Here is a 12,016-nt window from a genome sequence, read left to right as displayed (position 1 = left end):
GCCATCATGCCCAGCTCCATTTTGGGCTTTTATTAATACCTAATAAACAGTGTTGGCCAAAAAAAATACTTCTGAGGGGTATTTCAGTTTCCATACAGAGATGCAAATTGCAGTGCTTGACTAAAGACTGCTGAAGACTAAATCTCATTCCCACCCAAGGCAAATCTCTGACAGAGGCCCCTACCTGTCACTTATTCTTAGCAACATTCCACACTCCTATGCTCAATTCTTCAGGACAGGCAAGGTGGTAGCAGTAAGGAAGGATCAACTATGTCATGAATGCTTAGGTAAATGAATGAAAATTTGGAGGAAAAAAATTCAAGTTCCACCTCATCAAAATAAACTCCAAATAGATTAAAATGGTAAACATGTAATAGACGCACTATACCAAATAGTAACAGTTATGTTTAAGGGTAAATGTCAGCATTCTCAAATCTTTGAAACAATGAAAGAAACTGCAAAGGAAATCAACGTTCAAAAATGTAAAAACTGGACAGAATTTTTAAAAAATTTTTTAGTTTTCAGTGGACACAACATCTTTATTTTATTTTTTTTTATGTGGTGCTGAGGATCGAACCCAGCGCCCCGCGCATGCCAGGCAAGCGCACTACCGCTTGAGCCACATCCCCAGCCCTGGACAGAATTTTTAAAAGTAGATTACGCAAAATGTCTTCAAAGAGTAAGCAGATAACATCTCAAATATAAAAAAAATTTGTTTAAATATAGAGGAACCATCTAGGTAATAATCCTTACAGAAGATAAGTAGGTAATTCACAAGAAGAAATAAAAAGTAGTACCTCTACTACTGCATGGGGAAATACTCATTGTTCTTGATAATCAGAAAGTTTAAACATAACTCTAACATAGTTCATTACATCTACTAAAGTGGCAAAGATGTTTTAAAATTATAATGCATAATATTAATAAACTGATAGGGCTGGAGGTGGAGCCCAGTGGTAGAACGCATGTAAGAAGCCCTGGGTTGATGGATCCCCAGCATCACAAAAACAAATAAAACAAAGTGGGTAAAATAAGTCACCACATAATTCTTTTTTTTTTTTGGTATTGGGGATTGAACTCAGGGGCACTCAACCACTGAGCCACATCCCCAACCCTATTTTGTATTTTATTTAGAGACAGGACCTCACTGAGTTGCTTAGTGCCGCATCATTGCTGAGGCTGGCTTTGAACTTTCGATCCTCCTGTCTCAGCCTCCCTAGCCGCTGGGATTATAGGCAAGTGCCACTCTGCAAAACCCTGCCTCAAAATAAAAATAAAAAGGGCCAGGCGCTGTAGCCACACCTGTAATCCCAGCAGCTCGGAAGGCTGAGGCAGAAGGATCACAATCTCAAAGCCTGCCTCAGCAAAAGCAAGGTGCTAAGCAACTCAGTGAGACACTGTCTCTAAATAAAATACAAAATATGGGGGCTGGGGTTGTGACTTAGTGGTAGTGTGCTTGCCTAGCATGTGTGAGACACTGGGTTTGATTCTCAGCACCATCTACAAATAAATAAAATAAAGGCCCATTAACAACTAAAAAATATTTTTTTAAAATAAAAATATGGCTGGGGATGTGGCTCTGTGGCTGAGTGCCCCTGTGGCTGAGTGCCCCTGAGTTTAATTCCCAGTATCCCTCTAAAAATAAAATAAAATAATAATAAAATAAAAAGTGGGGCTGGGGTTGTGGCTTAGTGGAAGAACGCTTGCCTAGCATGTGTGAGGCACTGGGTTCTATTCTCAGCAATGTATATAAATAAAAAATAAATAAAGGTCCATCAACAACTAAAAATATATTTTTTAAAAAAGGGCTGAGGATGTGTAAATCTAAAATCTGGTTCTTTGCAGTAGGAGGAAGCAAGCAAAAAAATTAACAAATTTTGCCCAGCACAGTGGGGCATACCTGTAACACTAGCAACTGGAGAGGCTGAGGCAGGAAGATCCCAAAATCAAGGCCAGCCTCAGCAACTTAGCGAGTCCCTAGGCAATTTATCCAGATGCTTTCTCAAAATAAAAAATAAAAGAGCTGGGAATGTAGCTCAGTGGTAAAGCACTCCTGAGTTTAATCCCCAACACCAAAAAGAACAAACAAACAAACAAACCTGACAAACCACTTACTAACAAATTTTTAAAAAAGGTTTCATAAATATAATAAGTGATAAAGGAATAAAATACTTTTGCCTAGCATGCCTAAGACCCTGTATTCCATACCCAGCATTACAAATTTGGAATGAGAAAAGGCTACAGTTATCAGTACAGGGGAAATTATGAGAATTACAAGGGAATGCTTTATTCAATTCTATGCTAATACAATATAAAATATGAATGAAATAGGTAATACTCAAGGAAATGTAAATTACCAATAGGGACTTAGAAGAATAGAAAATCTAAACAGATAAATAATCACATAGTCTAGGGGATGTGGCTTAGTGGTAGAGTGTGTGTCCAGCATGTGCAAGGTGCTGGGTTATATCCCCAGCACCACACACACACACACACACACACACACACACACACACACATCATGGATGAAAGCTGTTAAAAGCTATACCAAAAACAAACAAACAATAAAACCCAATAAATCTAGATAGGTTGGTGAGCATCATTTTTCAAACTTTTCAGAGAAGTAATCATTCTAATACTACTAAAGCTGTTCCAAGGATAGAAAACAAATGAAGGAAGAAGGTTATGCTGACCATACCTGTCATCATAGCTACTAGGGAGGGAAAGGCAGGAAGATCACTTGAGTAGAGAAGTTCAAGCCAATGTGGGCAATGAAGGGAGACCCAGTCTCAGAAAAAAAGAAAGAAAAAGAGAAAGAGGGAGGAAGGAAGGGAAAAAGAAAGGAGAAAGAAAGAGGCAAGGGCTACCAGGCTGGCTCTGTGTTTTAAGCCAAAATCTTACATTGAGCAACATAAAAATATGGACGTCATTTATGAATGTAGATGCAAAACACCTTAAAAATATATGAATATAATTTTTCAGTATATTTTTAAGCAACTTGACTAAGTACAGTTGGTTTCAGGAAGGAAAAAATGGTATAAGGAAATCCATTAATCCAATTTACCACATAAATAAGTAAAATGAGTAAAAAATAGAATAATGAGAAATATTAAAATTTTGATATAATTTAATATATGTTCCTTAAAAACATTATGCATTAGGGGCTGGGGTTGTGGCTCAGTGGTAGAGCGCTTGCCTGGCACGTGTGAGACACTGGGTTTGATCCTCAGCACCACATAACAATAAATAAATAACTATTTTTTAGTTGTAGACACGTATATTAAAAAAAATTATGTATTAGGGCTGGGGTTGTGCCTCAGTGGTATCACACTTGTGTAGCATGTGCGAGGCGCTGGGTTCGATTCTCAGCACCACATAAAAATAAGTAAACAAAATAAAGGTATTGTGTCCAACTACAACTAAAAAATAAATATTTTTTAAAAAAAACATTATGTATTAAAGAGATATAATACTTTTTAACATAATACAGATATAAATCCTGTGAATGTTCACACGCACACTAATATATATATCATCAACAAATAGTACTGTGTGTGTGTGTGTGTGTGTGTGTGTGACTAAGAATTGAATCTAGGGACATTCCTACCACTGAGCAACATCCCCAGTCCACTTTATTTCTTTTTAATTTTGAGATAAGGTCTTGATAAGTTGCTGAGGCCAGCTGGGCACGGTGACATATGCACGTAATCCCAGTGGCTTGGGAGGCTGAGGCAGGAGGATCCCAAATTTAAAGCCAGCCTCAGCCCACAATAGCCAAAGCAATCCTTAATAAGAAAAGTGAAGCAGGAGGCATTACCATACCAGACCTTAAATTATACTACAGAGCTATAGGAACAAAAATGGCATAGTATTAGTCCCAACAAACATGAAGCCCGATGGTATAGAAGAGAAGACACAGAGACAAACCCACATAAATACAGTTATCTCATGCTAGACAAGGCACCATAAACATACATTGGAGAAAAGATAGTCTCTTCAACAAATGGTGCTGGGAGAACTGGAAATGCATATGTAACAAAATGAAATTAGACCCCTATCTCTCACCCTGTACAAAACTCAAAGTGGATCAAAGATTTAGACATTAAACCAGAGACCCTACATCTACTAGAAGAAAAAGTAGGCCCAAATCTCCTCATGTCAGCTTAGGAATTGAATTCTTCAACAAGACTGCTAAAGCACAAGAATCAATAAATGGGATGCCATCAAACTAAAAAGCTTCTTCACAGCAAAGGAAACAATGAAGAACACAAAGAGAGAGCTTACAAATTGGAGAAAATCTTTGCCACCTGCACCTTAGATAAAGTATAAATCTCCAGGATATATAAAGAATACAAAAAACTTAACACTAAAAATACAAATAATCCAATTAAAAATGGGCAAAGCAACTGAATAGATACCTCATAGAAGAAATATTATTGATCAACAAATACATGAAAAAATGTTCAAACCATCACTAGCAATTCATTAAAACTACACTGAGGGGCTGGGATCGTGGCTTGGTTGTGGCTTGCCTAGCATGTGTGAGGCTCTGGGTTTGATTTTCAGCACTGCATATAAATAAATAAAATAAATGTCCATTGGGGAAAAATATATATATATATACCAAAAACTACAGAGATTTTATCTCACTCCAGTCAGAATACAAGTAACAATAAATGTTGGAAAGGATATGGGGAAAAGGCGCACTCATACATTGCTGGTGGGACTGCAAATTGGTGCAACCACTCTGGAAAGCAGTATGAAGATTACTCAGAAAACTTGGAATGGAACCACCATTTGATCCAGTTATCCCACTCTTCAGTTTATACCCAAAGGACTTAAAAATCAACATACTATAGTGAAGCAGCCACATCGATGTTCACAGAAGCTCAATTAACAATAGCTAAGCTATTGAACTAGCCTAGGTACCCTTCAACAGATGAATGGATAAAGAAAATGTGATACATACACACAATAAAATATTACTCAGCTATAAAAAAAATGAAATTATGGGCTGGGGATGTGGCTCAAGCGGTAGCGCGCTCGCCTGGCATGCGTGCGGCCCGGGTTCGATCCTCATACAAACAAAGATGTTGTGTCCGCCGAAAACTAAAAAATAAATATTTTTAAAAAAATGAAATTATGGCATTTGCTGGTAAATGGATGGAATGGAGACTATCATGCTAAGTGAAATAAACCAAAGGCCAAATGTTCTGATATGCAGATGCTGACTCACAGTGCTGGGGAAGGGGAGTGAAGGTTCTCCAGATTGGCCAGAGGGTTTAGGGGGAAGGCAGGGAGAATGGGAATGGGAAGACAGTATAATAAATCAGACATAACTTTCCTATGTTCATATATGAATACACGACCAGTGTAACTCCACATTATGTATAATCACAAAAATGAAAAGTTATACTCCTTGTATATATGTCAAAATATATTCTACTGTCATGTATAACTAAAAACAAAAAAACAACGAAGCCAGCTTTAGCAATTTAGCAAGGCCCTAAGCAACTTAGTGAGATCCTGTGTCTAAATAAAATATAACAAAAGGCTGGGGATATGGCTTAGTGGTTAAACACCCCTGGCTTCAATCTTTGGTAACAATAACAACCAAAAAAAGTTGCTGAGGCTGGACTCAAACTTGCTATCCTCCTGCTTCAGCCTCCAGAGTCTCTGGGATTACAGATATGTGCCAATGTGCCTGGAAAACTAATATTATTCTTAATATCCCCATTAGAATCAGGACCAAGACAAGGATGCGCACCATCTCTATTATTTATTTGTTTGTTTATTTATTTTTAGTGCTGGAGATCGAACCCACCTGGGCCTTTGTGAATGCAAGGCAAGCACTCTACCAACTAAGCTATATCCTTAGCCCTATTATTTAATATTGTTCTAATTAATGCAACTAGACAATAAGAAATTAAACACTAGGAAGCAGAATTATTGTTGATTATATCATTGTCTACCTAGAAATAATCAAATGAATAATTGTCAGAAATAATATTTCATTTATTTGTGGCTCTGGGGATTGAGCCCAGGGCCTGAAGCATGCATGCTAGTCAAGTATCTTACCACTGAGCTACATCCCTAGCCCTTTGTTTGTATTTTACATGTTTTTATTCTACACTGACAATTTTTCTGTGTTCTATTGTTTCTTGGATTTGACTGGCAAAAGGCCCTGGAAGTTATCAGAGTGGATGGTGAAAGGTGAGAGAGAGTAGGGATGGGCAGAAAACAAAGCCTGGCTGCTTCAAACTCCTTAAATGGAAGGCAGGTGATCCTGTTAACACTGAGTGGGAATATTGCTCACAATTCTAACATTCTAGCTGCACTTCCTTGGAAGGAAGGCTATTATGAACCAGCAGGGGCCAGGAAGCTCTTCCTTATCAGCAGCTCTTCACAGATAGCAGCCAGAACACATAGCTGCTTGTCTGAGACTGACTTGGAAGGCCAGGTCAGATAAAGTATACAAATTAAGAGAAAAAAAGTGCAGGGTTCTTTCCCAAGAATAAAGCTGGGGTGGGGGGGAAGACTTGTGGAGAAGTGAGGAAAGGGAAGGTCTCAGGCATAAGGAAGCTGAAAGAAAGGAGCACTCCAATCATGTCAAATCTTCAGAACTTGCTATAATTTTGTCTGCCTTATCCAGTTTTAGAGAGAACTAGGATTTGTTCCTGGCTCTCTCTTTGATAAGCACTCAGGCACTTTGACTTATTTTTGTCTCATTCAATCCATTACAAGTCAGAGCTTTTGACAACTTTGTGTATTTCTTCACATTTTTCTGTGGTAAATGTTTGCTTCAGGTTGATTTTCTTGTTTTTGTATTTTAATGTAATCATCATATACTTTTGCAACTTTTCTGATCATGTTATGGACATCTTTTCATTTTGTACATGTAGCTCTGATTCATTACTTTGCAAAATGTAGTTACTTAGTATGTCATGGACATTTGAGTGGCTTGCAATTTTGTATTATAACCACAGATCTCCATTTGGCTGATTTCTTCATTCAAGATTCTACTTAAGTGCTACCTCCTCAGAATAGCATTCCTCCATCTCACCACTTCTTAATCCCTTATTCTGCTTTTTTTTTTTAAACAGCACTTACCATAATATGATCTTTTTGTGCATTTGTTTACTTATGTATTGTTTGTAATATACTGGTTGCCTCGAAAATGTTATGAAAGTTAGAATTCTTGACTGGCCTCAGTGGCACATGCCTATGATACCAGAATGGTGAGAAAGGAAAATTGAAAGTTCAAGGCCAGCCGCAGCAATTTAGCAAGACCTTGTCTAGAAATAAAAAAAAATAATAAAGGCTGGGGATATAGCTGAGAAGTAAAGTGCCTCTGGGTTTAATCCCCAGTACCAAAAGAAAAACAAAGAAAGCAAAAAGAAAGTAAAGATTCTTGCAGGCACGTTAGGGAACTTCCATAGCTAATCCTATAATCCCAGCTACTCAGGAGGGTAAGGCAGGAAGACAGAAATTCAAGATAAACTTGGGCAATTTATTGAGACACTGTCTCAAGATTTAAAAAAATTTAAAAAGGCTAAGTATCAGGAAAAAATAAAAGAAAGGGAAAATAAAAGGTAAGGACTTCTATGCATCCCTGCTGTGTTCCTAGTGCCCAGAAGGTGCCAGGTCCAAAGGGATATCTAAGTATTTACTTGGTGAACTAATCATATAACAGTAAACATTCTTTTACATATTTTTGTAAATCTGTACAAATATTTCAGTAGTGTTGCTGGACCAAAGAGTGTGAATATTTAAATTGTGACAGAAATCACCAAAACAATCTTTTAAAAATGGTAGCAACTCAGCAGGGCTTAGTGGTGCCTGTAATCCCAGTGATGTGGGAGGCTGAGGCAAGAGGACTGTGAGTTCAAAGCCAGCTTCAGCAATTTAGCACAAATAACTTAGCAAGACCCTTTCTCAAAATAAAATATAAAAATGGGTAGAGATGTGGCTAAGCGGTTAAGCACCTCTGGGTTCAAAAAAGGGGGGTACTGGAGTTGTAGCTCAGTGGCAGAGTGCTTGCCATGTGTGAGGCACAGGTGTTCAATCCTCAGCACTACATAAAAATAAATAAATAAGATACAGATATTGTGTACATCTATAACCAAAAAAATATTTTTAAAAAGGTACCATTCATATCTACCCCAATAGTAGATAATAATGCATAATCTGCAGAACACAGGATAATATCAATCTTTGCATTCTCTCTTCTTGATCTGAGAATTTAAAATACATTTGGGTTTTATGACGGGGCAAAAAAGTCATGCAAGTCTGGCTCCCTCTGGATCTACTTCATCAAGAGTGTGCCTTCATGTAGGGACTCTAGCCATCACACTGCCTAATTAGTCAGGTCCACCAGCAAGGTCCAGTGATTCTGCTTTCATCAAGTCTCTAATTAATTCTTCCCCTTCATCTTACTCCATTTTTGCTGGGGTAAGAGGAACCAGGTCCTAAACCAACAGTAATACAGTCTTAGAAATACAGTCTCAGTAATGCCAGTTCTATGATTGTATATCGCAAGTTCAGCCAGCCTCAGCAATTTATCAAGGCCCTAAGCAACTAGGGAGACCCTGTCTCAAAAAAAATAAAAATAAAAAGGCCTGGGGAATATAGTTCAGGGGTAAAGCACCCCTAGGTTCAATCCCAGTACCTGAAAAAACAAAAAAATCTTCTCAGAGAGTTCACTGGGTGCCATGGTGCCTGTAATCCCAACAACCCTGGAGACTGAAACAGGAGGATCTCAAGTCAACACCAGCCTCAGCAATTTAACAAAGCTGACAGCAACTTAGGGAGACTCTGTCTTTAAATTAAATAAATAAATAGGGCTAGAGATGTAGCTCAGTGGTAAAGAACCTCTGAGTTTACTCCCCAGTACAATGCCTCCCCATCCACCTCCCTCTCCCCAACCAAAAAAAGGATGAATATGTACAGCCTCTGATGCAGTATTTATCACATAGTTGGCACTAAAATGTTCTCCTCTCCAAAGCATCCCCACTCTTTATAGCACTAAGTATATATATATATATGTGTGTGTGTGTGTGTGTGTGTGTGTGTATACATATATACACACATACACACACACACATATATATATACTGACCAGCATTAAGGGAATATGCAGTTGATAGGCTAAGGTTGGTACCTGAACATGGCAGACACTCAACAGACAACTGTCAAGTAGAGTTGATTTTTGCACTTAGGAACCAGTGTTTTCTTCAGCGTACACATTTACACTACCAAGTGACTGAACATGTCACACAAATGGATGCTCTCTAACCAGCTAGTCACTAGATGAGCTCATCTCTCAATCCTGTCTGAGCAGAACAAAGCCTTTTACAGAACTTTAAGAATGACTCACCACTTAGTCATCAAAACATAGCAATACTCCAAACATACTTGCTCTTGTTAACAAAAGACCAGCATGGGATGTCTGTCTTTTCTCCCTTCCTTCCCCTACTGAGAAAGAGCCCCTTGACTCACTGGCAAGAATCATCTCAACAAAGCTGATTTAAATAATCACACAACATTGCCACCATCTAGGTCATTTCCTGTGTATGTCACAAATCCAGGGGAGAGTCAATTAATCAATTATCTGAATGTTTTTTGAGTGGTTGCAATTCTGTTGGACACTCATGATTCCCCGTTTATGACATTTCTATGAAGTGATCTTTTCAGTTATTTAAACTCATTAAAGTACAGAGGAAAGTAGCCCTTTGCCTCTGGAAAGGGAAAAAGGGGAAATATTGGATTTCTCTGAATATACTTGATTCCATCCCAAAAGAGTCATTAAATAGCAAATATTGTGCATAATAGCTGCTTCAGAGAGGCATAGTTTTAAAATATGTTGGTTTTAAACTCCTCTCTTATCTAGGAATGATGTGGTCAGTGGTATTTTCTCTTGAGAAAGGTCTTACCGTTACTATCATCCATTGCCTGACTGTAGCAGACTATCAAGTCTTTCAAGACCAGGAGCCTGCATGAGGCTGAGAGCTACTGAAATAATCAGGAGGAGCCTGAGGGCTCCTTTCACTAATAAGGATGTTTATAGCCAAGGTTTTGTACGGGTACAGACACAATTTTAAAATACCCTAGCATGGTCTCTCCTAGCTTAAGACCGCCAAGCAAAAACTGAATGAGAATCTTCAAACTTTTCTTTTTTGTAGTTCTGGGAATTGAACCCAGGGTCTTGCATGCACTAGGCAAGCACTCATTACTGAGCTACAACCTGAGCCCCCAGATCCTCAAATTTTAATATAGAAACCATATAAGTGAGCCAGGCTTGGTGGCATAGACCTATAATCCCAGTGATTTCAGAGGCTGAGGCAGGAGGATGTATGTTAGAGGCCAGTCTCTGCAAAGGAAAAAAAAAAAATTGAATCAGGTTCTCAGAAGCCTGGTGAGACCCTATCTCAAAATAAAAAATAAAAAGGGCTGGAGAGGTAGTTCTGTGGTAACACACCCCTAGGTTCAAACCCTAGTTAAAAAAAAAATTAAAAAAAATATATATATATATATATTCCATACCTAACAGATATAATGAAATCTGCCCTTAATCTACCTTATATAAATATTAGGAAATAGTATATTAGTAGTCCCTGAAGATTCAGACATTACAAGAAATGTTTATTTCATTAAACTATCAATTGGTCACCTTTACATTGGTATCATTTCTGTTCTGATTTGATTATCCTAGCTGGGTGTGCAAAACTGTCTATTCATATTAAGTAAATTTTGGGGGGAATATAAGGAGTGACATGTTGCATTTACTGACTGTAAAGTCATGTAAATTGTAATAATTTACAAATGTAATTTACAAATGTAAATTATTCTCAAACAACACTGCTATAATTAAAAGCATATTTCTAGCATATACTTAACTATTTGTAAGGAATAATACTAATTTTACATTGAACATCTAGGGAAGAATTTGATTTTGATTAGTTTGTACTTTCAGTGTAAGCTGATGAACATTTAGTAAAATGGTCAAACAACCTCATCCATCAGAGGGTATTAAGGCAAGTGACAAAGTAGAGAAATCTAATCTATACCTGAGAAGTCAGACAGGAGCAGTGCTAGGAGTTGCCACATTCTAGCCTGTGACCTGGATTCCTGAGGTCAACCGGCAGTTGGTAGCAGTTAAAGCTGAGGTTTGTTGAAAGAACAAGCAGAAGGGGAAAGGTAAAGATAAGGAAGATGAAGAAAGACAGTTGAACATTTTTTTTTTGTATTATTTGCTTTTCAAGTGAAAATGTGAGATTTTGACCAATGTGGCTTTTTAATTATATCAAGTAGGCTCTTTTGAGATGAACTGATTATTTCTCTAGAATCAAAAGTGTAAACTAGAAAAGATTCAGCTTTGGGTAAAGCCCCCATTAATTTTTGAAACATTCCTAGAGACTCTACATCACTGAAAAAAAATTTTAGTTCTTAGTTCTGAAGGATTTCATTCAAAGAACAAAGCTTATATTAGTAAGCAAACATATTCATGTGCTATATATATTTAAAGTGCTTAGGATGATTTAGAAATCTCAATTACAAATCTTCAGGGCAAGAATTTTGCTTTATTTTTCTGCCAAGGAAAGTCAGTGGGCTAACAATAGTGGCATTAAAGCCTTTTACTTGCTAAGTCATGGATCTAATCAGGATAAACAGGTTAAGTTTGTTCTCTCCAAAGCTAGAGGCAAAATTGTGACTCAGTTATTACAACACTACCACAAGCATGTGGATTTTGCAAAAATTGCCTAGCAACATTACAGCTGGAAACAACACTGGGTAGGGAAGGAAACTAGAAATTTGACTTAGATATGCCCTGGTGCAAATGGGTGTAACTCCTCTCTTGGGTACAGTGTGTGCTGTACTCAATGAGCATGAAATTTTAAAAATCAGAATAGTCATTTAAAATTTCAGTTAGGACGTTGCTATAATTAAACCATAACACTGTGCCATGTGCTTAGCTGAGGAGGCAGGGCCTGATTTCTCATTCATTATGACACTGTTT

Source organism: Marmota flaviventris, chromosome 9 (assembly GCF_047511675.1).
Source record: "Marmota flaviventris isolate mMarFla1 chromosome 9, mMarFla1.hap1, whole genome shotgun sequence".
Taxonomy (NCBI): domain Eukaryota; kingdom Metazoa; phylum Chordata; class Mammalia; order Rodentia; family Sciuridae; genus Marmota; species Marmota flaviventris.
This window is presented reverse-complemented; position numbering follows the sequence as displayed.